Below are 25753 nucleotides of genomic sequence, written 5' to 3' on the forward strand. Positions count from 1 at the left end.
CGCCGGCTCCGCCTTTATAGGGCGCGCTGATGGGCGCCGGCCCGCACCTGCTGGGCCAGGCCGCCCCCCTCTCCTCCCCGCAGGGGCTCAGAGGCGTGGGGCACCGCTGGGCGCTCAGCCCTATGGGAGGCTGGGGCCTCTGCGGACTATGCCCACAGGGAAGTTACTGGACAGAGAATCCCGGCCAAGATGGCCTGAGGTAACATCTGTCCCGCTTTCCTTCCCACGGAGAATAAGGGATCTTCTCCTCGGGAGGTGCAGTGTCCTCCCTCCCCAATGGGAAGTGTTTCTGTCAATCCTGTTGCCATCTCTCAGGCCCTGAAGGGACCCCTCTGGGTCTCTAGTGCCACCCCCCTGACATCTCTCAATGTCATCAGGGTCATTCACAACGAAATGGCGTCTTCGCAAGCCCACTCGTTTCAGGCAAAGGAGACAATTTCATGGAGTCAGGCTCCTCACTGGGTATTTGCTAGAGGACTCACTTCTCCGTTTCCATGTTAAGGTACTTCCTTGTGTTCTTTCTGGTACTGCAGTGAGAGAAGGTGGGCGCCGCATTTACGTTGTTAAAAAACCATGGGGCCCAGTTGCCAGGATATATTTGACCTTTTAATAAAGATGATTTGTGTCTGGATTTCAGCATTCATAAGACCAGTCATATTGGGTCAGACCAAAGATCCATGTAGCCCAATATCCTGCCTTCCAACTGTGGCCAATGCCAGGTGCCCCAGAGGGAATGAAGAGAACAGGTGATCATCAAGTAATTGTCCCTCCCCTCTCCTCCTTGTTCGTTCATTCTCAGCTTCTGACAAACGGAGGCTAGGGACACCATTCCTACCCATCCTGGCTAATAGCCATTGATGGGCTTATCCTCCATGATTTTATCTCACTCTTCTTTGAACCGTGTTAAAGTCCTCTGGCTTGGCGTTCCACATGTTGACCATGCATTGTGTGAAGAAATGCAAGTTGGACCTCACTGGCCCGGCACCCTCGGGACCTGATTGGTCCCAAAGAGGAGATTGTCGGACCAGGGAAGGTCTCTCTCCTCCTGGCCTGTGCTGCCACCTGGTTAGGGTTCCAGCCTGCCCCCTGGGCTCTCTAGATACTGCTGGCCCTGCTCCTGCCAGGGCAGAGTGCCATGGCCGGAGCTCTGTAGCTGTCTGGTTCTGCAGCAGGGGCCAGAGCGCGCAGCCAGGGCAGGGCTCTGCAAGCCACTTGGCTCCTGGGCGGAGGCTGGAGCTGCACAGCCAGGGCTAGGGAGGAGTACTGGGGCCAGAACTCCCCTGAATGCATTCCTGCCCCACCGTTAAGACCTCCCTTTTCCTTGGCTCTGTGGTCCAAGAACATCCGTGGTTCATGCTGGACCACGGATGGTGTTGGACCAGGGAGTCCACATTAAGGGAGGTACAACCTGTACTTTTGTTTGTTTTAATCCTGCTACGTATTAATTTGATTTAGTGACTCCTAGTTCTTGTGTATGGAAAAAAGTAAATATTTTCCTTATTTACTTGCCATACACCAGTCATGATTTTAAAGACCTCTATCATATCCTCACCCCTTTGTCATCTCTTTTGCAAGCTGAAAAATCCCAGTCTTATTAATCTCTCTCATATTCCCCAGCATTATTTGCAATGAATCACACATGCTTTGAGTTAATGGATAGATTAACTGTTCCCACCTTTTGGTATCAGTGTGCTCTTGTGTGGAGGTATGGGTCTTTGGGCAGAGAACTGACTACAGGATTGGAACCTAAAGAACAGCAAAGGTCCCCTAGTCTCATTTTCCCAGATGGGGATAATGGAAATCCAATATGAAATAAAGAGCATACAAGATGGAAAGTAAATTAAATGGGAAAAATTATAGTAATGTTAAGGGTTAACATGAGTAAGCGGGGGGGTGGGGAGGTCTTAAAATGTCATTTTACCATGAGTGTCCTTTTTACACATTTTACATACAATCTGCTAATAATATATATAAACTACCAGCTTTTTGAGGCAGGGACCCTATTTTTGTTTGTTGTCTAATGCAGTGGGATCCTGGGCCATAATTAGGATTCCTGGCTGCTATCTCAATGCAAGTGACATCAAAGTAATATAACTGAGTAAACTAAAGAAGGATCAAGTACCATCTATTCAGCTTATTTAATTTTCATAGCCAAGGTACTGAGCCTGCAAGATGGTCCAGTGGTTAGGGTGCTGCTCTAGAACTTGGAAAGCAGGATCAATTCCCTTTGATGCTTGTGAACAAGATTCTCAAAGCTGTGCATGTCCTTAACTAGCATTGCAATCAGTAAGAATGAGGTGCCTTTGCAGATCTAGGCCTTTAGCCTCTCTGCCTTAGGTCCTATCTGTAAAATTGAAATAATTGCTCTTTCCTACTTCAGAGGTGTCAGGAGTTATTAATTATTATGAGCTCAGGTATTATGTTGAAATGGGCCATATAGGAAAGATACACAGGCAGTTTGCAGGAATGTAGGAAAATATTTACTATGAAAATTAGCTTCTGATGCTGTGATTGGACACACATGGGCTGACACTGACATCTGTGCAAAGCCCCACTGAAATGAGTGGAGAGCTATAAAGGTTGCACCTGTTGCAGGTTCTGAGCTGATGTAGATTATCTCTATTATAAGCAACACTGGTAGTAGCATTTATAGTGAAGGTTCCTTAGCACTTTCCATTAGGAGACTTTAGTATGTCAATTTTTTACATTAGCTTTAGTAACATTTTAAATAAGAAATTGGAGTCAGACTAAGATGTGGGAGGTTGACTTCACTGTTCTGGGTTGGAGGTGAGATATAGGGTGAAGAATGCTATTAAGTTCTTAACTAACATAGATAGATAGGAGTTTGCTTTTATTTGGATGAGGAAAAGAAATTCCAACACATCCTGTAAACTCTTAACTTTAAACACAGGGATGGTTCCATTGAAGTCCATGGAAATACTAAAATTAAGCCTGTGGAAGTGTTTGCAGGATTGAGAAGTATTTTGATAGAAGGCTTGTTGTTTGCTGTCCTTCCAATGCTAAGGTCTTGTGATCTCTGCTACAGTGAATTAAGGAACTGGGGGCCCAATTCTGCCCCCATACGGTACGTCTACACTGCAGCGCTATTTTGAGACACTCTCGGTATCCCAAAATAGCTATCCCGTGTCTTAACAGCAAGCCTGTTATTTTGAAATATAATGGGCTTGCTATTCTGACAACCTTGTAAACCTCATTCCATGAGTAATAAGGGATGTTTTGGAACAGTGCTGTATGTCAAAATGAACTCAAAATAAGCTACACAATTTGTGTCGCTCATATTGCATAGCTTATTTTGAACTAAGGGTGCAGTGTAGAAGCACCCCTAGCATGTCTTGGAGTGGACCCTTGCCTATCAGTTGTGCTCTCTGGAAGAGTTCTTGCACTTTGACTCGTGTGCAAAACGGGCCGGGCATGTATAGCATGAGCCCTGTCCTCAGTGAAACCAGCCCTTTGAGTCTCCGTCAAAGTCAGCATTGGGAAATCCCCCTCTGAATACAGGCGAGGGATTCCAGGGAGTGCCACAGTGCTACCCAGGTCTGATTCAGCCATTGATCTCTGCTCTGTAAATACTTAAACCTGGGCTTCTGTTCTGTCAAGTACCATTGATTTCAGTGGGATTTCAGCATGTTTGAAGCTGAACACAAACTCAAGTGTTTGGTTTAATATGGATGAATTTAATCACATGTTTAAGGACTCTCCTACTTTATGGCCCATGTTCATAAAATTAACTATGTGCTCAAGTGTCAGAAAGGCTGGGTTTATCACACCCCCACCCCCCTTCTGCTGGCTGGTGGATATTCCTGCAAGCATGTGCATGCAGATGGACTTCTAATGAGAGGAGTAGCCCCTGGTTGGAATCCACAACAGGCATCGCTGGTGGTGTTAGTTAATTTCTGCATCTATGACTTGTTGGTCCCATTCACAAGAACCACCTTCCAGGGATGCTAAGAGCCTGCTTTTCCCAGCTGCTAAATACTCCCACCCGCCTCCCCTGTGGCTTATTTCTCTCTTCCCTGAATGCAAAACAGGAGCAACGCCTCTGATGTTAATGGATGTAGGCCAGGGTGAGAAGAGAATCAGGCTGATTAGTTTCAGATGGAGCTGGGGGGGGGGGGGGAAGAGGTGTGAAAATCAGACCCTTACTGGGTGCATTCAGGTGAGTGAAAACAGGAGTCTAGCTGTAGTGCGGGTGCTGAGTAGAGTTGCCTGGTGTCCGGTATTTGTGGGTTTAGTCAGGTTAAAAAAAAAACAGGTAATACCGGACATGTGAAATGGTGAAATGTCTGGTATTTCCTGTTTCCCTCGGATGTAAGCCTGGCAGGGAAAATTTTCCCCTGCCGTGTCTGGTAGGAGCAGGAGAGTGAGGAGCACGGCAAAGTCGTAGTGAAGGGGGGCGGGAGGGAGCACTTGCTGGGTGCCACACTAGGGGGGATGCCAGGCTGGGGTGGGAGCAGAGCACACACTGCTCTGGCCCATGCTGCTCTGGTCCCGGCAGAGACCTGGGAGCTGGCCATGTGATGCCTCCCTCTACACACTGTGAGCCGAGGCAGCTGGGCTGCGCTGCAGGAGCAGTGACTTTAAAAGTAAAATTAACTTACCTGGCCGTCCTGTTCTTCCGGTACCTGGCTCTGCTGGGGGAGTGGGGAAGGGAGTTTGATTGGGGTGGGGCACCTGGGCACTGGGGATGCCTGGCTCGGGGAGGGCACTGGGATGGGGGATGCTGCGGGGGGGGCCTGGATCTGAGGCAGGGATGGGGGGGCGCTTGAGGGGGCCTGGCTCTGGGGAAGGGGTGAGTGCATTGGGATGGTGGGTTCTGGGGGAGGGGTGAGTACATTGGGATGGGGGGACAAGGGTGCCTGGCTCAGGGGGAAGGGTGCGTGCATTGGGGGTTAGTGTGTGGCCCGAAACTGGAGGGAGTGGTGCAACTTTTGCTTAACAACTTTGATCTCTCTCCCCCCCCCCCCCCCCTTTTTTTTTTCTCAGCAGAATTTTTTCCCTGTATGGTTGTTTTGTTTTGTTTTTTTGGCAGGGGGTGTTAGTTTAACAAAAGATACCAATCTGGCAACCCTAGTTCTGAGAAACAATGAATGAGAATGGCTGGACTTGACTGTCATCCAGGAGAACTAGCTGGTAGTTCTATCACTCCCGGAAAAATGAATCCAGCATTAAACAAATGTCTCCCTCGTGAAGATCTGGCAACGCCTCACCACCACTAAACTTCACAGTGCCCGAGGTGCCCAGTGCCAGTCGGTGAGAGCTCAGGTGCTTTGTATTCCCAGGAGCCACTCAGCCCTTTGCAGGATGCAATCCTGAGTAAGAGGTGGGGGAGAAGGGAAGCTTTGGTTCCCCACGGTACATGCGTGCAGCGTCCCTGCCCGGCTTGTAGAGAAAATCTGCTTTTCCTGGCAGGCAGGGCTGCTGCGCTTTTCAAAGGTAAACAGGGTTTCCTCTTCCTCCCCGAGTCTCTCTTCCTTTTATAGTTATTTTTCATGCTGCCGCTTTGCAAACCTGTGGCTGTGACGTTGAAACTGACCAACCCGGAAGCCGGGGCTGTTAGTGGTGCAGAAACCAGAGGCTCCTTCAGCATTTGACGGCTGCCTCGCTCCTCGCCCCGCTCCCAGCACCAGGTACCCTGAACTTGTTCCATGGGCTTCAGCTGGTGGCTGCATTCCGATCGCTTGCAGAGTGGGGTGGGGAGGGGGCGCTGGGGAAGGTGTATTGGTGGGGGAGGAGGCAGATTATTTCTAAGGCTGGGATTTTCCCGCAGGGATGTGCCAATGCTGCTTCTACCTAAATGTGGTGCAAGGAGAAAGCAACCCCTGCAGATCCACCTGTGTGTTCTCCATCCCAAGCCACCCTGGGGGGAAGCACCCCACATAATGCATATGCATGAAGGGCTGCACCGCTAGCAAGGAGCAGCAAGTGGCCAAGCCAAGCCCGGCATGGTGGTTTGCACCTGGGTGGATGCAGGGAATGAAGCCGCAGCGACTATCACCCTCCCTTGCCCTCCGGCCGTGCTACATGGCTCTGCGGTGTGCAGATAGGCTGGCCGTGCACGGACGCGGTTGGGGGGAGGGAGAGGAGACATGTAGTGGCTTGGGGTCAAAACCAACCCCAGGCACAACCAGTCTGACACGACAGCAGCCTGGGGGCAGTAGTAGGTGTCCTCCCTGTGTGTGTGAAGAAGATGGTCTGGCCTGGTGGGGAGTGTGGGGCTCACCTGAGCCCTGTTTCCAAGACAGGTCGAGTGTGATAGCCCAAAGCATTGGTTTAAGTCATCATGTCATTTAGGGTTGGAAAGCAGCAGCAGCCTTGAGGAACTGGGGTTGGAGAGGGGGAAGGGCAGATCTTTGAACTCTTCTACTTCCTCCTTTAAAACAGGCTGGTGCCGGACTCTATGGAGACTTCCTCTTTCCGCTTTAAAAACGTTTATTTCAGGTTTGTGAGTAGTGTGGGGGGATGACCGTTCTGTTTTTAACACAGTGTGATATAAACCTCTCTGTTTTGTACTCCATCTACCATGATGCTGGTGGGGCAGTTGTGAATTTGGGGTGTCCCACAAAAAAAATCCCCTTAAGAAAAATGTTGCTTAGCAGGAACGAGGGCCCCTTCTCCATTCCTTGCTCCTAGATTGGCTAGAACGGAAATAAAAAGATGTTCCTTTGACCGCTGGTGTGTGAGTTCTAGCTCCCATGTGAGGGAGTGTGCATGACTAGGGGTGATGAAAGGGGTCACAGGCAACTGGCTTGAATGAGCAGTAAAAAATGCAAAGGATGCAGGCCAGGGTCTCTTGTGGTGCTTGTTTTAATTCTCCTTGTTGACACTGGGTGTGGGATCAGGGAGGGAAGGAAGAGTTTTTGCAGATGTCAGAGTGGTGGAAATTCCACACAGGGAAAACCCAGGATACTTTTATCCAGAGCTGTTAAGTAGATGTGGAAAGATTTATTTTTGTAATGGCACGGTGACTCTCCCCTCCTCTGGAAGCAGGCAAAGTGGGAGGCAAGGCACAGCAGCAGCTCCTTGGCTTGTGTGGGGGTCTTTCTCTTACACTTGGCACTTGAGTTAAAAATTTCTCTACCTGCTGTAAGAATTTAGAATTTCAGGACTCTTGGGAATTCCTGGCTTTAGCTCTTATTTGCTGTGTCTTGGCAAGTCACAGTGCTTCAGTCTTTCCATGCACAAAATGGGCTTGGTTCTGTTCATCTCGTAGGGGTGTTTGTTATTAGCCCAATAATGTTCCAGCATCAAGCTAAGTATTCAAAGGGGTAAACCAATAGACTTCCTTTTTGTTGGAGCAGTAAGGAGAGGTGCTTCAGTCTGAACATTTTGGAAACGTACTCTCAGAAATCTAGATCGTTTGTTTGAATCTCTCAAGGGAGTGAATAATGGGGCAAGAATTGCATGGAAGATTTTCAAAGGAATTGGCAGAATTAGGGAAAGAAAGGGCTTGCATTTAATTCGATTGGTGTGGGGGTTTTTTAAGAGCATTTTTAGCCCTTGCCATCTGCACTCAGTGGAGATGGCAAAAAAAGCATGTTCTTAAATACGCAGATAATGAAACTTCAATCAAAAGGCTTGTTTACAACAAAGGGATTTTCTTCTCCTTGCCTGTACTTTAAAATAACTATACAAATCAATAGGCCATGAGCCTCAGTTTGTTGTTCAATAAGGTACAACGCATGGAAAGCTCAGCCATTGGCACTAGCATTGATTTGATGGAGACTGCTTGTGGCTGAGATAAGTAAATTACAAAGGAGAGAATGACTGGACCAATCCACCTGCAGATCCCTGGGGCCTTATTCTCCTCTGTTACAATTATTTTACACAGCTTGTTTCCACTGAGGTCAGTGTGGTCAGCGAACTTGCACCAGTTTACATGACAGAAAACTTAGACTTTACAGGGGTCTTCAATGGAAATAGGCTTTAAAGAGGCATCGTCTATGAGAGAGACGTCCTAGTGCTCTAATCGTAGGATTGGGAGGCAGGCATTTGAGTTATGCTTTTAACCTTGACTGTGACCTTAATGTGACTTGGCTTGTCTGTCTCAGTTTCCCCACTTGTAAAACGGGATTAATTGTATTTACCTACCTTGCAGATGTGGTTGTGGAGCTCAGCTAGTGAATGTTTGTAAAGGAAATTGAAGATGAAAAGTAATAAGGCTAGAATTCTGGAATATTTGTGTTAAATAAGATACTAGAGCTGTGGAAGTGCTAAGTAATATTAATGCTTTTGCCCTGTAAATAAAGATGATCACAGCAAATGTCAGTTCCCAGGAAACACCAGTGAGTAGATAATATTCCTAGTTTTGATCACTGTAATTTCCAGTAAGTCCCAGTTTGAAGTCCCATTATTAACTGATGACTTGATAGATCAGTTGCTAGGAGTTGCAGGCTAATGTTTCGTCATGCATGCGTGGGCATGGGCATGCTTCTCAGATAATCCACATATCAGACTGAGGTGACTGACATGATGAGCCCTTGGAGGACCATTTTATTACAGACTGATCTATGTAGATGTGCTTTAAATAAAAGCATATTAGCCCCTTTTGTTAGAGCAGATGCTGGGTTTGAGACTTTTGAATCTTTGTTATTGTTGATGCAAATCTTGCACCTGTTGTTAGCTAATGCTGCTAGAAGCTCAGTGTGAGAGCCAAAAATGTATTGGGCTGGCCTGTGAGAAGGAAAGCACTTCTGCTTTTGGAGGCTTTGCACTTCCTTGTCTGAGAAGGGACAAAGCATGGGTGTGAGCAGCAGACATGGCTTTTGTATGCAGTTAGCCACCTCTCTTAAGGAAGAAGTTACAGTAGGTTTCAAAAGGACTGGTGATGCAATACAGAGAAAATTAACAAAATAATTATAGCTAGTTGATTTGCCTGGTTTGTGGTTAAGCTTCCTATTGTGCTGCCCAGCTTGTCCAGTGAACAAATGAGCTGTTTCCTGTAAATGGATCATTCTTTAAAGTCCCTTTAAAAAGACAAGGCGTTGCCTGATTAGAATACAAAACAGCAAAGAGTATCTGCTTTCATTGCACAATGATCACTAACCCTGTATTTATTTATTTTTTATTTTTGCACCAAGGAGAAATAAATTCTGAAAGGACTGGGATTTGATTGCCATGCTGGTTTGGGCCAGATAGTCCATCTGGTCTGCTATTTAGCAGGTTTTATAGAGGAAGGTGCAAGAAACCTTGCAGTAGGCAGTTGTGCCATATTAAATGTCTATTTTGCAGATTCTCCAGTGTCAGGAGAGAAAAGTAATCACAGCTCTGAGAGTGTTACTTAAACAGATACAGGACCTGCTCTGGCACTCATGGAAGTCGACAAGTGCTCTGGGGTCCAGTGGAAAGCAGATTGGGCTTGTGGCCAGTAAGCATCTTTTAAAATGTTGCTGATATGGTCTACAGAATATTTTTCTTTAAACAAGATCTGTAGTTTACATTGCTTGGGAAGGAGCATGTAATGGGTTTTCAATAACACAAAACAGCACAATTACTAAGCCTTAGAAATGGGAAGAGAACAAACAATTAAATGTCGCTGCTGTGCCTCTAAATGTGAACAAGCCAGATAAAGATGCAAAATGTTTAGCTGGTGAGGCCAGTTAGAAGCTTAATGCAATTTGCAGAATGTAGAAAGGCCATAGTCACTCTAATGAATTATTATTGCTTCTTAGTGAAAGTTACTATAGGATAAATGGCAGTTACCTAATTATTTGAAGCCCAAATAAGGTATTTCTTGTGGGTTTTTTGTTTTGTTTTTGGGAGTATTTCTTGCTAAAATTCATGGAACTCTTTTAGGATCAGATCCACAGCTGGGGAAATCTGCCTAGTTCCAATGAAATTCCAATGAAATTCTAAATGGAACTTCTCTTTCTTCATGATTGGGATTCTCTATGGACATTGAAGTCAGGGGAAGGGAGGGTTTTAGTGCCTTGCAGCATTGCCTAACTTTGCAGTGGGTGTATAACAGAATACTTCTCTTGCCTCACTTCACCAGCATGGTGGGAGAGTTAATTCTGTCTGCCTACAAATGTCACTAAATGTCTGAGTTGATACTATAGGTTGGATTTTCAGTTGCTGTAAATTGGCCTACCTCCAATGGTGAAGATCAGGCCCTGTAGCAATGTATGAGATTCTTCTGTCCTCAAGGCATGTCTACACTTGCCATTTAAAGCAGAAAAAGTACCCTTTTTGTGTGAAAATCATAGGAGCACCCACACTTGCCAATGAGTTTTTCTGGGTGAATTGCATCACAAAAAGAAAATCCCCTCCATAAGCGGCATATAGGGTTCCAACTCGTGATGCTTTTGTTGTGTGCAAGTGAAGACTCATTCTTGCTGTTTACAGAACTTTTAGCCTCTGCAGGATGTTCCAATGCCGAAGTGACCACCCTGGCCAGCAGCTCTGGTGCTGTGATCTCAGATAAATAGACATCTGCCCTTCCCCCTGTAAATCTCCAGGAACTTTGAAATTCCCCTCCCCTTCCTGTTTTCCTGGCAAGTGTTATCATCTGACCAGGTAACAGTTTGCTCTGTGGAGCAGGCATTATCTTCTGTATGGAGCAATGCTGAGCTACTGAAACTGATCAGTGTTTGGAGAGAAGGGACTGTGCAGGACTCAGGATGTCCCCACAATCACCCCCTCCCTTCCCACAAGACTTGTCATCCAAATGAAAGGAGCTGTACTGAAGGACAGCTGTCCTCAGGGTCCTGCGATGGAACTGTGGCAAACGTAAACGCTATCTGACGCCTGTGGAAGTAAATACACAAACTAGTAGTTTTCTTATACTGGTTCACTATCGCTGGTAAAACTGATCGCACAAAAACTCTGCAAATGTAGATAAAGTCTAAGTGCAGAGTCCTGAACATAGCATCGAAGAATTCTATGCACTGCTACAGGCTGGAGACTGACTGGCTAAGAGGCAGTTTGGCAGGTGAGGATTACAGTAGCTGAGAAGCTGGATATGAGTCAGCAGTGTGCCCTTGTTGCCAGAAGGCTAATGGTACAGTGGGAGGCATTGATAGGAACATTGCCTGTAAATCTAGGGAAGTGATTATTTCCCTCCTTGTCACTGGTGAGCCCACATCTGGAGTATTGTGTCTAGTTTTGCCACCTCCCGTTACAGAAAGCATGCGGACATATAGGAAAGAGTTCAGCAGAGAGTAACAAAAATTATTAGGTCTATATAGTTCCTGCTTCCACTTGTTCCTTGTTTATTGCATTGTGCTGCATTTCTTTAAAAAAAAAAAAAAAAAAAAAGTACATCTTTAAAATGTTTTTAATCAAAACCCATGTGCCTTGCAAAAAAACTGCAAGAAATCTTTCTAGTCTGTCTGCAATGTGTTTGTTATCATGGTACCTAATGTGCAAGTTCTTTATTTTTCAAAGTTTGCTGTCTAGAAAAAGGTAAATATAAAACCTACTAGTGAGGGTAGAAAACTGGGAGCCAGGACTCTGGTTCCCCCCCACCATGTTTCATGAAACTGGCTTATGAATATGCATAACTCAGATGCTTCACACAACATACATGGTATAACAAGGGACTACTCAACACGTGGCCCATGGGTGGGAACTAAAACAAAAAAAGTCAATATAATGGTCTTCTTTTGATATGCATTTTAGTAGTTACATTCCTGGACTATCATTGGTCATTAAAAGTGCTGTCATATTATTTCATGTTATTAATCTCCGCAGAACTGACTTAAATGGGGCTTGTGTGTTGTGTAGTCTTGCCTTAATCTTTGTATTCATGCCTGTCAGTGTGAAAGATGCTATTTGCATATATGTTTGCATGTATATGCATCCATACTTAAGTTGCAGCACTCGGCATGTGCTGTGAGTATCATTGTGGCCCCCCAAGGCTTCCAAAGTTGAGTAGCCCTGATGTAACATAGCACTTTTAAAGTTACAATTGCTGAAGTGTGTATAGTATTTCTCTGCACGTATCATTCTTGTATGTGAAGTTAGAAATATGAAGTGTAACTCTGTTTATAAATCTAGAATTTTAGAGCTGTTAGTGGTATTTAAGAACTTAATGACCCAGTGCTCAAGGTAACAGTCAGTGAATGGCTTTATTTTTCCTATAAGCCTGGATTGTGGCTGGTCCTGCCAGGACATGTGATGAGGCCACCTGATGCTGGAACCTATTTTGGATCCTGTACTTTTCCACTGAAGTGAGAAGTTTGAACTGAACACAAAGACTTCCCACCTTGGGCAATGGGGAATTAAAAGTGGGAAACCAAAACAATAGGAGAGAGGCCAGATGCCAGGATATCCCCTCTTACCACCTAAGATGCCTGTTGGAAACATCTAAGACTGACTGGAGGAAGGATCGCGCCCAAGCTAGGAGGCTGTCCAGCTTGTTAAAAAGATTATTAGAACAACTGTTAGGGTAAGAATTTGTGTGTAACAAGTTTTAGTATATTAGAATTAGCTGGCATGTTTTGTTTATTTTGGCTTAGCAGTTGACGTTGATCTCTGTATCTCTGTTCTCATTGGCATTCATTGAAATCCTGCTCTTTATACTTCTGTTTATCATCAAGTCCAGCATAAATAATTTTTACTGATTTTTTTTTTTTTTTGGGGGGGGGGGGGGGACAACCACTATGCATATCTCTTTCACTGATAAAGAGGGCTGATCTCATGAGACTTCTCTCTGTAAAACTTCTATACAGTATAAGATGGATTTATCTGTGATTTTTGTTCTCGTTGGGACTGTGTTCGTGGGTGCCGTCATCAGCCTGTTGGCTGAGCCTTCTCAGAGCTGAGAGTGTTCAGTGTCTGTGCTGCTCTGCTGTTGAGCAGTTACCCCATCTTTGTTTCTTGGCCAGGGGAGACCAGAGCTTCTGGCCCAGCAAGACAGGCTGGTCGGACACCTCATGGCAGGTAGGTGGACTCAGTGGCATGATCAGCATACTGGGGGCCAGTCCCAAGGGGACCCCTGTGATCAAACTCCTCACAGCCACTTCCTGGGTCTTACTAAGAGAGACTCAGGGTAACGCTCAGCCAGACTCAAAGTACACTTTGCTCTCAGTCTGCTCAGACCAGTACACCACAACCCCCTTGGATTTAAGACATTCTATAGCTGCTAGAGATACTATGGGACCTTAACTTGTTTCAATACCACGTCTGCAATAATCACTGTAAACCCTTGAAGCTAAGGAGCATTCTTTGCCTTCAAAGTACTTGTGTCGATTAGTAACCATCCAGAGACTGTGTGAACATTTGGAATTACCCACTGCAAAATGTGGGACCAATATACAATCAACTCTCAAGACATTGCAACCAGAATGCATAACACTACTGGTTAAGACCATTTTTCTTTTAAATGTAAACATCAGCATTTAAGGGGTCTTAAAAATTAACCCCTCTTGCCAATAGTCCCATCAGAAAGGTCTGTCTTGTCAGCCTCAATTCTGTGTGTGCTAATTCATGCTAAATGAAGCCAGACAAAATTTTCTAAGTTCTGCTAACGGATAGTAATTCACATATTCTCTGTGGCTGTACCAAAGGTGTGTTTAAAAGGAACACGGTGAATGAATTTCTTACCCCTGCTGATCAGCAGTTACTAATATTAGTCCACCCATTTGACATTTAGAGCGATAATGATGTGTGAAACTGACCACTTTCACTCTGACTTTCTGAAATGCAAGGTGTCTAAATTGTGACTACGTCCGTCAACTTGTGGCTCATAAACCTTGACCTTGGACCTCTAAGGGGGAAATTAAAAACATTGATTTCACCAGTCTATTGTGGTGGTTTTCAGCCTGTGGTCTGCAGTCTTCTGGGATCCACAGGCTATGTAAAATTCCAAAGGGGTCTGCACCTCCATATTTTTAGGAGTCTACAAATGGAAAAACAGGTTAAAACCACTGTCCTACAGTAAGCCCTACTTCTGCAAATTCTATTCAGCCCAGGAGCTGTGACCTCAGAAGGGGAAGGAAAGTATTATTCCCCGAGTTTCAGTCAGTAAAAAAAAAATCAGACGAACTGGAAGTTCAGGTCCTAAATTTGTAGCACTGCCACGTGTGAGGGTAAATCTCAACTGAGGAACTACTGAGTTATCAAAAATGGACAACACAGCTGGACTTCCTGTTTCCCTGCTCTGAAAATAATTTCCTCTTCGCTATTTATTTTAAAATGCTTTATCTGAAGGTACTAAATTATAACCCCTGGGTAGGGTTGCCAGGTGTCCGGTATTGAACCCTGGTTCTTTTTTTCTCAACAGAATTTTTCCCAGCATGTGTGTGTGTGGTGTTTTGTTTTTGTTGTTTTTTTTGAGTTTGGTATTTTTTTGTGAAACCATCTGGCAACTCTACCCCTGGGAATGGGTGGATTATTAAAGCACTGCTGTTTAAGCTGTTGCTCAATTACATACTTGGCCGTAAGTTGCCTAGAACATTTAGGGACTTCTGTAGTCAAGGGAGCAATCTGGAATCCAGTGAGGCCTATATCTTTGCGCACTGTTTCAGAAGGCCAGGCTATGTCTGGATGCTCCTTTTATTATCTTTCCTTAAATCTATGCTTCTGTTAGATGTTTTTGGATTTTTCCCCTCTCCTGACACATACCTGGCTCTCCTGTATATCTTTTCATCAGTCCCCATGGCTTTGCATCATTAGCACCTCCTTCCAGCTGGAGATGGGTGGACATTGCTTTGAGTCTCAGGGCTACTCCTTCCCTCCACAGAACAGTTGGAGACCATTGCCAGACTCCAAACCTTAAAGGAAAGCTCTGTTACTGACTCCACAGGACAAAAAGATTTCTAGCACTGAGCACAAAGATTTCTAGAATTGTTTCCTCTTACGTGGTATGGAGAAGCCCAAGAGCTGGAGTCCAAAAATTAATAACTACAGTACTTGGAAGTCAACCAGAAACCAAACTTTGGTAGGTATAGTGACATTGGACTTTTTATTTATTTATTTATTTTTATTTTTATTTTTATTTTTATTTTTTTTTTTTTAGTGTGGGCACCTCCTCTTTACCCTTGACCATGCTCCTCACGTCCATAGGCTGCAGCTACTGCTAGGGATGGCTGAGGAGCCCCAGGCTGGGGCAGGAATGGAACCTTGGGCCCAGGTGGCTGCAAGGCCCCAGGCATGGGACCAAACTGGGACCAAAGCCTGGGGGTGCTGCAGCTCTACTACTGCCCGTGTCTGCAGGGAGGTAATTTTAGGTTTGTTTAGTCCTCACCCAATCCAAGCACATTCTCCACCTCTGGGGAGTCTTTCTTAACTCCGGTGGGCAGGTTGAGGCTATAAGGGTCAGTTGCAAACCGTATCTTAAAGCTCTTTTCAAAAGTTTGCTCAGATGTCTCGTTTCTCTACCGTGATGTCCACACAGAGGACCTCTCTCACATAACGAAAGAGGCCAACACACAGAAGAACTCTCCTTCTGTGCAGCCCTGATATAGAGCCGTTTTAACCCCTACTGTAACTCCATTACCGACAAGAGAGCTCTGTCAGGAACGACTCCAGGCCAGGACTGAAATGTGATAGAAGGGAACCTGTATGTCTTTTGCCAGCATATACAGGAAAGGATGTCGGTTTCCAGAGCTGTGAGTTGGGAACCTTTCACCTGCACGACATGAAAAAATAAATCACGGAACCAAAGTGTCCTCAAACCTTTTACCACTTACAAAAGTGAGTGGAGCAGAAGCTGCCGTTTTATGATTGCCTGAGGCAGTTCGCTCCCTCTAAAGGTTTGGCTGTGTCCCCAAAATATGATCTATCGTCCATTAGTAGGTTTGCCTGGCATTCTGCTTGTGTTGAAGCCTCAAGAAATATTTACTGAAAGGAGCAACACAATCTCTTTTTAATATGCTCGATGTATCACAGATATCCAGACCCCCATTGCCAAAGACAGCTTATCAAATTAGAACATTAGTAGGACTCACTATGAATGAACAAATTATTCAAATATCTATTTAAGGATTGGAACCAAATATTGTTGCCATGATTGCTGTTTTGAAGTTAATTTCTATTAGAGGTGGATTTCAAACACTGAAAACTTTGGCTAATGAAGGGAAGAAAAGCCTTTTCCTGAGATTTTGGGGGGAAGGCGTTCAGGTCCACCTTCAGTTCGTATGTTTGTAATTAGTGTTTACTTGATAAATTTGTGTATGCATAAAATATAAATCTTCGTGAATCTAAAATATTTATTTTTATCGCAGTGGCTCTTCTGGACCTGGTCAATGAGTAGGTCTCCTATCATGCTAGGGGTTCTACAAGTCTGGGGAAAAAAAGATGGGTCTCTTAGCTAATCTACTTGGTGTGCTGTATTTCCAGACTTAGCCACCTGCTGAACTTTGCCCTCTTTGTTTGTATTCTGATTGAGAATGCTTTTTGTGGTTGACTGCTACAGAAATATGAGTGTCTGTCTTGCTACTGAATTCGTCTGACCTCTCGTGCAAACAATAAAACATCAAGAATATTTCTCCCCATAGCCTCTCATGGTAGCTTAGCCTGTTCTAGGAAACAAGGAAAGAGAGCTGGGATGCTTGAAAGGGAAGAACTTGCTTAAGTGAACATGTTGTTGAATATAATGGACTTGATGCTGTAAACTCGTTGCATGATTCTTCAGTATTCTTATCTCCTTGGACCTCAATGGGAGTTCTGAATGCACAAGGAATGCACGATTCTACTTAGTGTTCTCTACTTTGACCAGTGCTGCTGGAGAGAATGCACTGTTATAGGCAGCAAGCATTTTTGTGTAGCATGTTGCCTAGTGCTTTGTGGACTCTGTGGTGTTTCTAGGTTCTTATTTTCTTAGGGATGAACTGCCTCTGAATTATTTGCATGTTGCTTAGGCTTTTCGTTCTTCCTCTTCCGTTTATCTCTAACAAGCATGATCCTATGTGCACAATGCATTCACTCAGACATTGGCTGAGAATGGTACTTTCCTTGCAACTTCCTCTTATGATTCCAAGCAATGCAAATCTTTCTTATATGTACTCCTGTGGGGGAAGGGAAGATCCTTCTTTGCAATACTAATGCCAGAGAGGAACTTGAAGTGACTCTGTCTCCAGCAGCATGTCGTGCATGTGGTTCACAAAGTCTTTTCTTTCCACCCTGCTAACATGTGTGTCCTTGTCTGAGCCCTTGAGACAGAGCATTGGCGCTAGCAGCAGAGAACATTCAGGCAATGTCTTCTCAGAAACAGCAGGTCAGAAGCATGCGCTCCAGTGGACTGGGCCAGTCTGTTTCCTGTGCATCTACTAAGTCCCCATGTGTTGACTGACGGTGGGAACGCGCTTTATTTTTTTTTTTTTTTTTTGTGCTAGTAGAACAGGCAACCCCTAGTAAGGTTTGCTCTATTAGGATATTCCTGCCTCCTGGCAGCTCGGCGGTCACTCATTCGGGAAGCTTTATGGTGTAGCCAGCAGTGACGTACTTATGCTGAGATGAGGAGGAGACAGGGATATGCCAACAGGTATAGTTGACTCCATCCCTAATGCTGTGGTGAGACCATGAGAGAAGAGTATGATTTTTTTTCCCCAAGTTACAGGCTCCCTCCTAGGCTGCTCCATGGACAGCACAATAATACCTCCTCCCTCCCCCTTCCCATGGGCTAGATTGCAGACTTACATTCTAGCCCAGGGGTGAGGAACCTTTTTTGAGTCAGGGGCATTGACTCAGAAAAATCATCCAGGGCTACAAAAAAGTGAGAAGACACTCCTATCATTCCCCTGGCCCACCAGAGCCTTTGGGGGTCTGGCCTAGTAGATTTTGTGGGGCTTTCTTGTCTCTGGGGTGAGGCCAAAAACGAGGGGAGGGGGCTGTAAAGAAGCAGGCTTGGGTTTGGGTAATGGGGGGGTGCTTACCTGGCGCAGCTCCGCAGGGACACACCTGACTCAATGGCTCCTACTGCTCCCAGACACACACACCCTGCTACTCCTATTGGTCATGAGAAATGGGAGAAAAGCCTCCAGGCAGTGCTTTGTTGCCCTGCTGTTTCCTTAGCGAGAGGGAACAGCCGCACATGGAGCTGCTTCCTTTCCCTGACGAGTAGAGCCTATGGACCGGATCTGGACCCAGCTTGCCTGACTCCTGCCCAGGCTTGGGGCTCCCCCCAGTATTGGGGTGCCAGTGCAGGTGCTCCAGCCCGGCAGGGCGGGACTGCAGAGGGAGCCACAGGGCTAGAGCACCAGCACTAGCTCCCCAGTAGAAGCCCTGAGCCTCACGGGCCAGATCCAGGCAAGTTGGGAGCCTGATCAGGCCCTTTGGGCCATAGGTTCCCCACCACTGCTCTAGCCCATGGAGCTCTCTTGGTTTTGAGCTCCTTGGAATGAGTTAGCTAAGTGCTGGTATCTGCAGTGGCATGGCTGTTAGTTATGATGAGTTAATTCCTGTTGTATCTACAATATGGCTGTGTCTACACTGGGCCACTTATTCTGGAAAATCAGCCGCTTTTCCGGAATAAGCTGCGAGCTGTCTACACTGGCCCCTTGAATTTCTGGAAAAGCACTGACTATCTACTGTAAGAAATCAGCTGCTTTTCCGGAAAAACTATGCTGCTCCCACTCGGGCAAAAGTCCTTTTTCCGGAAAACTGTTCCGGAAAAGGGCCAGTGTAGACAGCACAGTAGTGTTTTCCGCAAAAAAGCCCCGATTGCGAAAATGACGATCGGGGCTTTTTTCCGGAAAAGCGCGTCTACATTGGCCACAGATGCTTTTCCGGAAAAAGGGCTTTTCCGGAAAAGCATCCTGCCAATGTAGACGCTCTTTCTCCAGAAATACTTATAACGGAAAACTGTTCCGTTTTAAGCATTTCCGGAAATTCATGCCAGTGTAGACGTAGCCCCAGTGTGTAGGGACTTTCTCAACACAAGAGGCAGACCAGTCTCTGCCCTAGGTGCTCACAAATCAAATCACTTCTTAAAAAAGAAAGCAACAAACAAATTAAACTGCTGTTTAGCTAAAAATTCTGCAAAGACTTCCTCATGGGAGCACTCCTGTTGAACTCAAGGAGACTATCTGTCTATTTAAATACACATGTAAATCTTTGTAAGATTGGGACCTTTATATCAACAGAAGTATCACCGACTATTTGAAGAGACACTTCTCGCCCGAAGATTAAATACAAGGAATTCTGAAATTCTGTCTGGGGGGGTAGCTGTGTTGGTCTGTAACTTGAAAACAAGTAGTCCCATGGCACTGTAGAACTTAAGGCCTAGGGGCTGGATGTGGCCCCTGGCTTGCCTGGACCTGGTTCCTGAGGCTCAGGGATCCCCCTGCATTGGGGAGTCCGTGCTGGCACTCCAGCCCCCTCTCTCCCCCCTTGTGTCCGTCCCCCCCCCCCCCCCCCGCCACCTACCCACACAGCTGGAGCGCACACAATCTACTAGCCTGCCTCCCCAGGCTCTAGTGTACGAGGGGAATGTAAGGAGTGTCTTTTTGCTGCTCAGTCAAGGGCTTCTCACTTGTGTGCAGCCCCCAACTCAAAAAAAAATTCTCCAACCCTGCCTTAGAGACTCACAAAAATGTATAGAATCATGAGTTTTCATAGTTAATCATGAGCCTTTCCCTCCAAAATCGCCTGATGAAGTGGGTTTTACCCATGAAAGCCCATGATTCTATATATTTGTTAGTCTCTAAGGCAACGTCTACACTGCAGAGCCATTTCAGGATACTAGAAGTATCCTGAAATAGCTATTCCATGTCTATTGAAGCAGCCCATTATTTCAAAATAGATTTTGAAATGACGTGTGGCTTATTCCAACATCCCAGTCAAGGAGAATTTTGGAATAGCGAGTTATTTTGAAATTTGGTGCTGTGTAGACCCACCAAATTATGAAACAAGCTATTTTGAAATACGCTCAAAATAAGCTACGCAATGTCTGTAGTGCAAATTGCGTAGCTTATTTCAAGCTAAGGGTTCTGTGTAGATGCACCCTTAGGTGCCACAGGTCCCCCTGTACTGAAATTCAGTGTCCTTCTAAAGATCTGCTTTTGTGCTGCAGACTCTTATTGTAAATATAGTGGCAGACATCAGGCTCCAAACACATAATAAGATGTGCCAGATAAAATGGAGAACTCTAAAATATTGATCATCTACTTCTATAAAGTCACTTTAGTTGCCTGAGCAAACAGATTAGAAAACATTAACAAATATCTTAAACTTTCATTACACATCTTCTCTTTATACAGTTGACCTTTTAAATGCTGAATAAAATGTATCTGTACTTAGTTTCCAAAACTGGACTCTTCTTTAAAAAATAATTGCACAAGAGTTTGTATGCCTTGTGAGTTTAAATTGCTGGATCAATCTCCCAGTAATGCTAAGAGACTATTGAAGGGCAAGTTCCCCTACTATGGTGTAACTTTACCCTGAAGTGTGACATTTCACCTGCATCACAATGGATGATAATGCACTGGAATAGCTTGCTGTGCACATACTGATACCAAGTGATCCTGTTACAGCAAACCTTCCCTTCCTCATCCTACTCCCCCCCCCCCCCCCTTTTTTGTTTCTCTCCTTCTCTCTCTCCACCCTAGACTGTAAGTTCTTAGTTGTGGTTATTTAAATTAGTGCTCCAGGGACTCAAGAGAGATTGGGGTCCTACTTTGATATTGTTGTATAAACACATAAGGGGTTAAGGGTTAAGCCTCTGTGCTGGAGAGCTTTCCTTGTAAATAGATGGGTGGAGAAACAGAAGCAGAGAGGTGAAGTGATTCGTACCAAGTCACACAGCAAGCTGGTGAGTAAGTTGGGAATAGACTCCAAGTTTCCTGACATCCAGTTCAGCACTCTATCCTCTGGACCACAATGTCAAAGGGAATTTGTCTTTAGCAAATCTTACAAGTACTGGACAAAGCTAGCTTCAGGGAGTGAGTTGCATCTAACAAGGAAAAGAAATGAGCAGTGTTTAAGTGGATTCTTTTTCATTAACTTCAAATTTTCTAGAGTTACTTAAATGACTCTGCCCAGAAATGCTTGATATAGTTGCTGGAACTAGGGGTGTTGGCTTGAAGAGGATTCCTTATATACAGTGTTTACAGTTTGGCTCTTAGCACCCCCACTATACAAACTGTTCCAGCACTCCTGGCCTTGGATTTTTTTAAGGGGGTGGCAATGTCTGTGGCTGGATATTTTTGTGATATTCTTGAAAAGGCCATTTCACTTCTTGCTGCAAGTATAGTGCAACTTATTAAAGAGCAAGAATTCCTACCTCCCACCTCTACAAAATATTGCAGCACTGAACACAATTCTTATAACAAAGTTCGAAGGTTTATGTTTTTGGATTGGTGGAATTAAATGTAAACTTGAATCACTATCTGAAGAGAATTCAAATGATAAACAATCTTGGTTTTAAAAACTCTTCCCATGTTGGTATTATAAGCGTGATTAAGCCCCCTGTACTCAGAACTGATCAGCTCACAAGTCAAAACGTGCCGTGGGAGTTGAGGGAAGCTAGATGCTTAATGGGATTGCTTCCTAACAAAATATAGAGCAGAAATGGGCCATGTTGCCATTGCCATGTTCTGTGAAGGAACCTTTAACTGAAATGCAGGTATGAAAATGCACCTGAATTCAGAGCTGGTAGCAGCACTTTCTATGGATCTGCATTCCCTACCTAGAATTGGAGTAATCTAAGATAGGAGATAAATGGGCTTGGTGCCTGTTTGGTGGGCTCACTTTGTCCTACCTGGTGCGGTAGGCCATGTGCCCCAGCTTTCTTCCTCAGGGGTCTCGTCATCTCTGACCACTGAGGCACTCTGTAAACGTTGCTTGTGGCAGATCTGGAATGTGGTTTGAAGAGTGCCACGTGTAGCATTTTGAGGGATCAGGATTTCCTAAACTGTTCATAAGAATAATGCATGATCTTGTTTTCTTGACCACATCCCCTTTCCTCTTCCTTCTCCAAGACACATTGAGACCTTGTGCACATGGGTGCCATTTGTGGGTGGCCAACTTGGAGATACGTTCTCCTAAGGAAGAAAATAAATAAGGTAGTAAAGAAAATAAAACAATTTCATTTTAAGAGACTCTAGATTTCTTGCCAGCACTTGCTTAAATAAAGTCAGATTGGTAGCCCTGGAAAATATAAGTGCTCTGGCAACACCTCAGCCACGGCAAGATATCTTACTACACCCTACCATTATGCCTCCCCTTGGACATCCTATGTGGTTCATTCAGTCTCAAGTCTTATGCCTTTCTGCTGAGACTCCAATGTAAATGTTGGTTGTTTGCGATATAAACACCTGTCAATTAGGAAATCTCACTCTTGTTATATAGACCAAAGAAATAAGATGTTTAATGGCTTCCAGTCACTACTGGACTGGGTATGAACTGATGATCTAGAGGTGAAGGGTTCTTGGTCACATTTCTAATCTCTTGAGGGATCAGATCCTTAGAAACAGATGTCTCATTTTCATAAACCACTGATGATTCGCACTGTTGTGTAGCTTTCATTCCCTTGGGTTGATATAAAAAAGATGGTTATTTTTGGATTCTGTTCTAGAGACTCATGTTATGCTCTGTCTTACTGTATTCCACTTCCCACATATTTATGACTCGGTCATCAGACAAAAGTAAAGATCCAAAAAGCTGTATTGGAGGTCAAACATTATTAATAATCAAATAGTTACATGTATTGTTCTTGAGCCAAGTAAATCTAATAGAGTATCTTTTGGTTTTGGTTTTAATGGTGAAAGTGTAAAACATTGAGTCTGTATTGACTGCCACATTCATTGGCTATACCTGTCAATTAACGAATTGCAATAGTTAACTCTGCTTCAAAGTGAGAAATGCAGCTTTCAAGATGTGTAGTAAACATCTTTAAAGATAAAAAAGGGCAAACCGATTATTCAAATGATTTCAGTTACTAAGGGATTATAATAATTTGTCTTCCTTTGTACTGGGAAAGGAACATTATAGGCATAACTGTAATTCCAAATGCATTTATTTTAAAGCTCTGTGCTTTTTTTTTTTTTTCCTTCAACATTTGGGAGGGTTGATTGATCATTAATGCCTCTAACAGAATTTGCCAAGTACTATTTCAGATTATTCGCTATTATGGGAAACACCAAGATTTAGGGTATGTCTACACTTGCACCCTCTTTCGAGAGAGGGGTGAATGAAGACACTCAAAATTGCAAATGAAGCATGGGATTTAAATATCCCGTGCTTCATTTGCATATTCGCATTATAGCTCTATTTTGAAATAACAGACACTGTTAAGACGTGGTTATTTCGAGAAAAAACTCTTCTCTCGAAATAACCCTTATTCCTCATACAATCAGGTTTACCTCAAAAGAGGGTGCAAGTGTAGACATACCCTAATTAGAGAATAGGGAATAAGACTTTGGTACATAGACATATTTGCTTTGAAGTCTCTAGCTGAAATCAACTGCAAATTCTTAGAATTAAGATATGTGATCATGTAATTAAAGCTTACATGAGAATGCATACATATTGAGCCAATACTCTTGCAGAGGGGAAGTTGCTGGATTCTATTTTACCTCATTCCTTGTCAGCAAAATGTTCCCCTGATCTTGGACTACATATATTTTATTATAGTTGATTAAAAAAAGCAGAAAAGATGCAACATAATTTTTCAGCTTTTCTGCTGATTTTGTAGACTGATTAGAAAAATCTTCTATTAAACATACTTTTTAAGCTTTCAAAAATATGGAATACCAGTGTCTATTTTAGTTACTTTTCTGATGGTAAACCTTAAAGGGCTGAATTTGATGCCATATCTATATTTAGTCTGTAGTATGGATTTCAAAGATGTTATGCTCAAGTTCTGAAAAAAGGGGATGATGGAGAAGTCTGACACATCTTCACATTACCTTTCTGCTATTTGCCCCATGAATAGGATCTGCTTAGAAACAAAAAGGACCTGCTTTCATCTTCCATATGCAGGTGAATCTTCTTTTGCTGTCAGTGAGAGTTTTGCCGGTATTAGAAATATGGGATTGAGCTATGTCTGTGTTTAGCTTGCTGTGTATGTTGGGACAGATAATGTATCATGTATGACTTTATATGTCAAAATGTGTCTGAGGGCTAGCCATATTAGTTTGTAACTTTGAAAACAATGAGTAGTCCTGTGGCACCATAGACTCTAACAAAAATATATATACAATATCATGAATTTTTGTGGGCAAAACCCACTTTTTCAGATGAGCTGGAATGGAAATAACAGAAACCCAGAATTTATAACAGAAAAAAGAGGCGGAGAGGGAAGGTACTTGTCAATTATAGGACCGGGTCCAAATGAGGCTAATGGAGTGGGCTGGAAGTGTCATTTAGCTTTTGATGTAAATGAGGTGTCAAATTCAGGGAAGACTGATTTTATAATGTGACATACAGTTAATGTCTTTGGTCAAACCCAGGGAAACAGCGTCAGATTTGTAAATGAATGTCAATTGCTAACTCTACTCTCTCTGTAATTGGCTGGTGAAATTCCTTTGTAGAAGAATGGCTACTTTTAAATCCATTAATGAGTGCCCAAGCAGGTTAAAATGTTTCCCTACTGATTTCTGTGTGTTACCATTTCTGATGTCTGATTTGTGTCCATTTATCCTTTGTCATAGAGACTGTCCAGTTTGGACAATATACATGACAGAGGTGCTTTGCTGGCACTTGATGGTACATCCTCTGTAATACATGCCGTTGTAGCTTATGTGATTAGGCCCTGTGATTGTGTCGCTTGTATAGATGTGTGGACAGAGTTGGCAACAGGGTTTACAGGGATTTCAACAATTTCCGCCTCTCTATCAATCTTAGCCTAGACCAGTCCACACACGAGATCTACTTGACACTACAGTACAATTAAATGATGGCCACATTGACACCACCCTATACTGGAGACCTACCAGTCACTATTCTTACCTACATGTCTCTAGCTTCTATCCAGGATATATCACACTATCAATTGTTTACAGCCAGGCCCTAAAATATAGCCAGACTTGCTCCAATCCCACAGACAGAGACAGACACCTACAAGATCTTTATCAGGTATTTTTAAACTTAAATATCCATCTGGGGAATTGAAGAAACAGACTGACGGAGCCAGAAGAGTACCCAACAATCTGCTTCTTCAAGACAGGCCAACAAGGAAAATAACACCACTTGTCATCACCTATTGCCCTCAGCTTAAACTCCTCCAGCACATCATTAACAATGTATAACCTATCCTGGAAAATGATCCCTCACTCTCACAGGTCTTGGGAGACAAGTCAATCATTGCCTACAGACAGCCTCCCAACCGGAAGCAAATCCTTACCAGCAGCCACACATCACACCTCAGACATACTTACCCAGGAATCTACCCCTGCAACAAACCCTGTCTTTAAGAGCACATTAGTGTAAAATGCATTGAATATAGTATGCATTTTTAAAAATAGACACATGGCTGGTGACAAGTTTTGTGAGGAGTCTCAGCTGTGTTAGTCTGTAACTTTAAAAAACACAAGCAGTCCTGTGGCATCTTAGACTAACATATATTGTCATGAGCTTCAGGGGGTAGCTGAGTTAGTCTGTTACAGAAAAAAACAGCAAATGGTCTGGTAGCACTTTATAGACTAACGAAACATGTAGATAGGTTTAAGTACCCATTCTCCAGTTACTTAATGATGCTCTGTCTCCTCCCTCCCTCCCCTTCCCCTCTCCTATTTATTTTGAGTTTTATATCCCCAACTCATAACTCCGGTCATCTGAAGAAGTGGGCTATGCCCATGAAAGCTTATGATACCATCTACATGTTTCGTTAGTCTATAAAGTACTACCAGACCAT

At 44.0% G+C, this 25753-nt stretch overlaps 1 protein-coding gene across 4 annotated transcripts in view; it reads left to right on the top strand.

Annotated features, from left to right (window-relative positions):
* The first annotated feature begins 5500 nt into the window (after nt 1–5500).
* CYRIB (CYFIP related Rac1 interactor B) overlaps nt 5501–25753 on the top strand; it is a 143698-nt gene continuing 123445 nt past the window's right edge. For 2 of the 4 annotated variants that reach the window (XM_025184919.2, XM_006123559.4), the window contains exon 1: nt 5502–5648. The gene's annotated coding sequence lies outside the window, so the exon portion shown is untranslated. Of the gene's footprint in view, nt 5649–25753 lie in introns of all 4 variants that reach the window. The other 2 variants (XM_025184920.2, XM_025184918.2) reach the window with 2 other exon arrangements.

The sequence above is a fragment of the Pelodiscus sinensis genome, chromosome 2 (genome assembly GCF_049634645.1).
Source record: "Pelodiscus sinensis isolate JC-2024 chromosome 2, ASM4963464v1, whole genome shotgun sequence".
NCBI classification, from domain to species: domain Eukaryota; kingdom Metazoa; phylum Chordata; order Testudines; family Trionychidae; genus Pelodiscus; species Pelodiscus sinensis.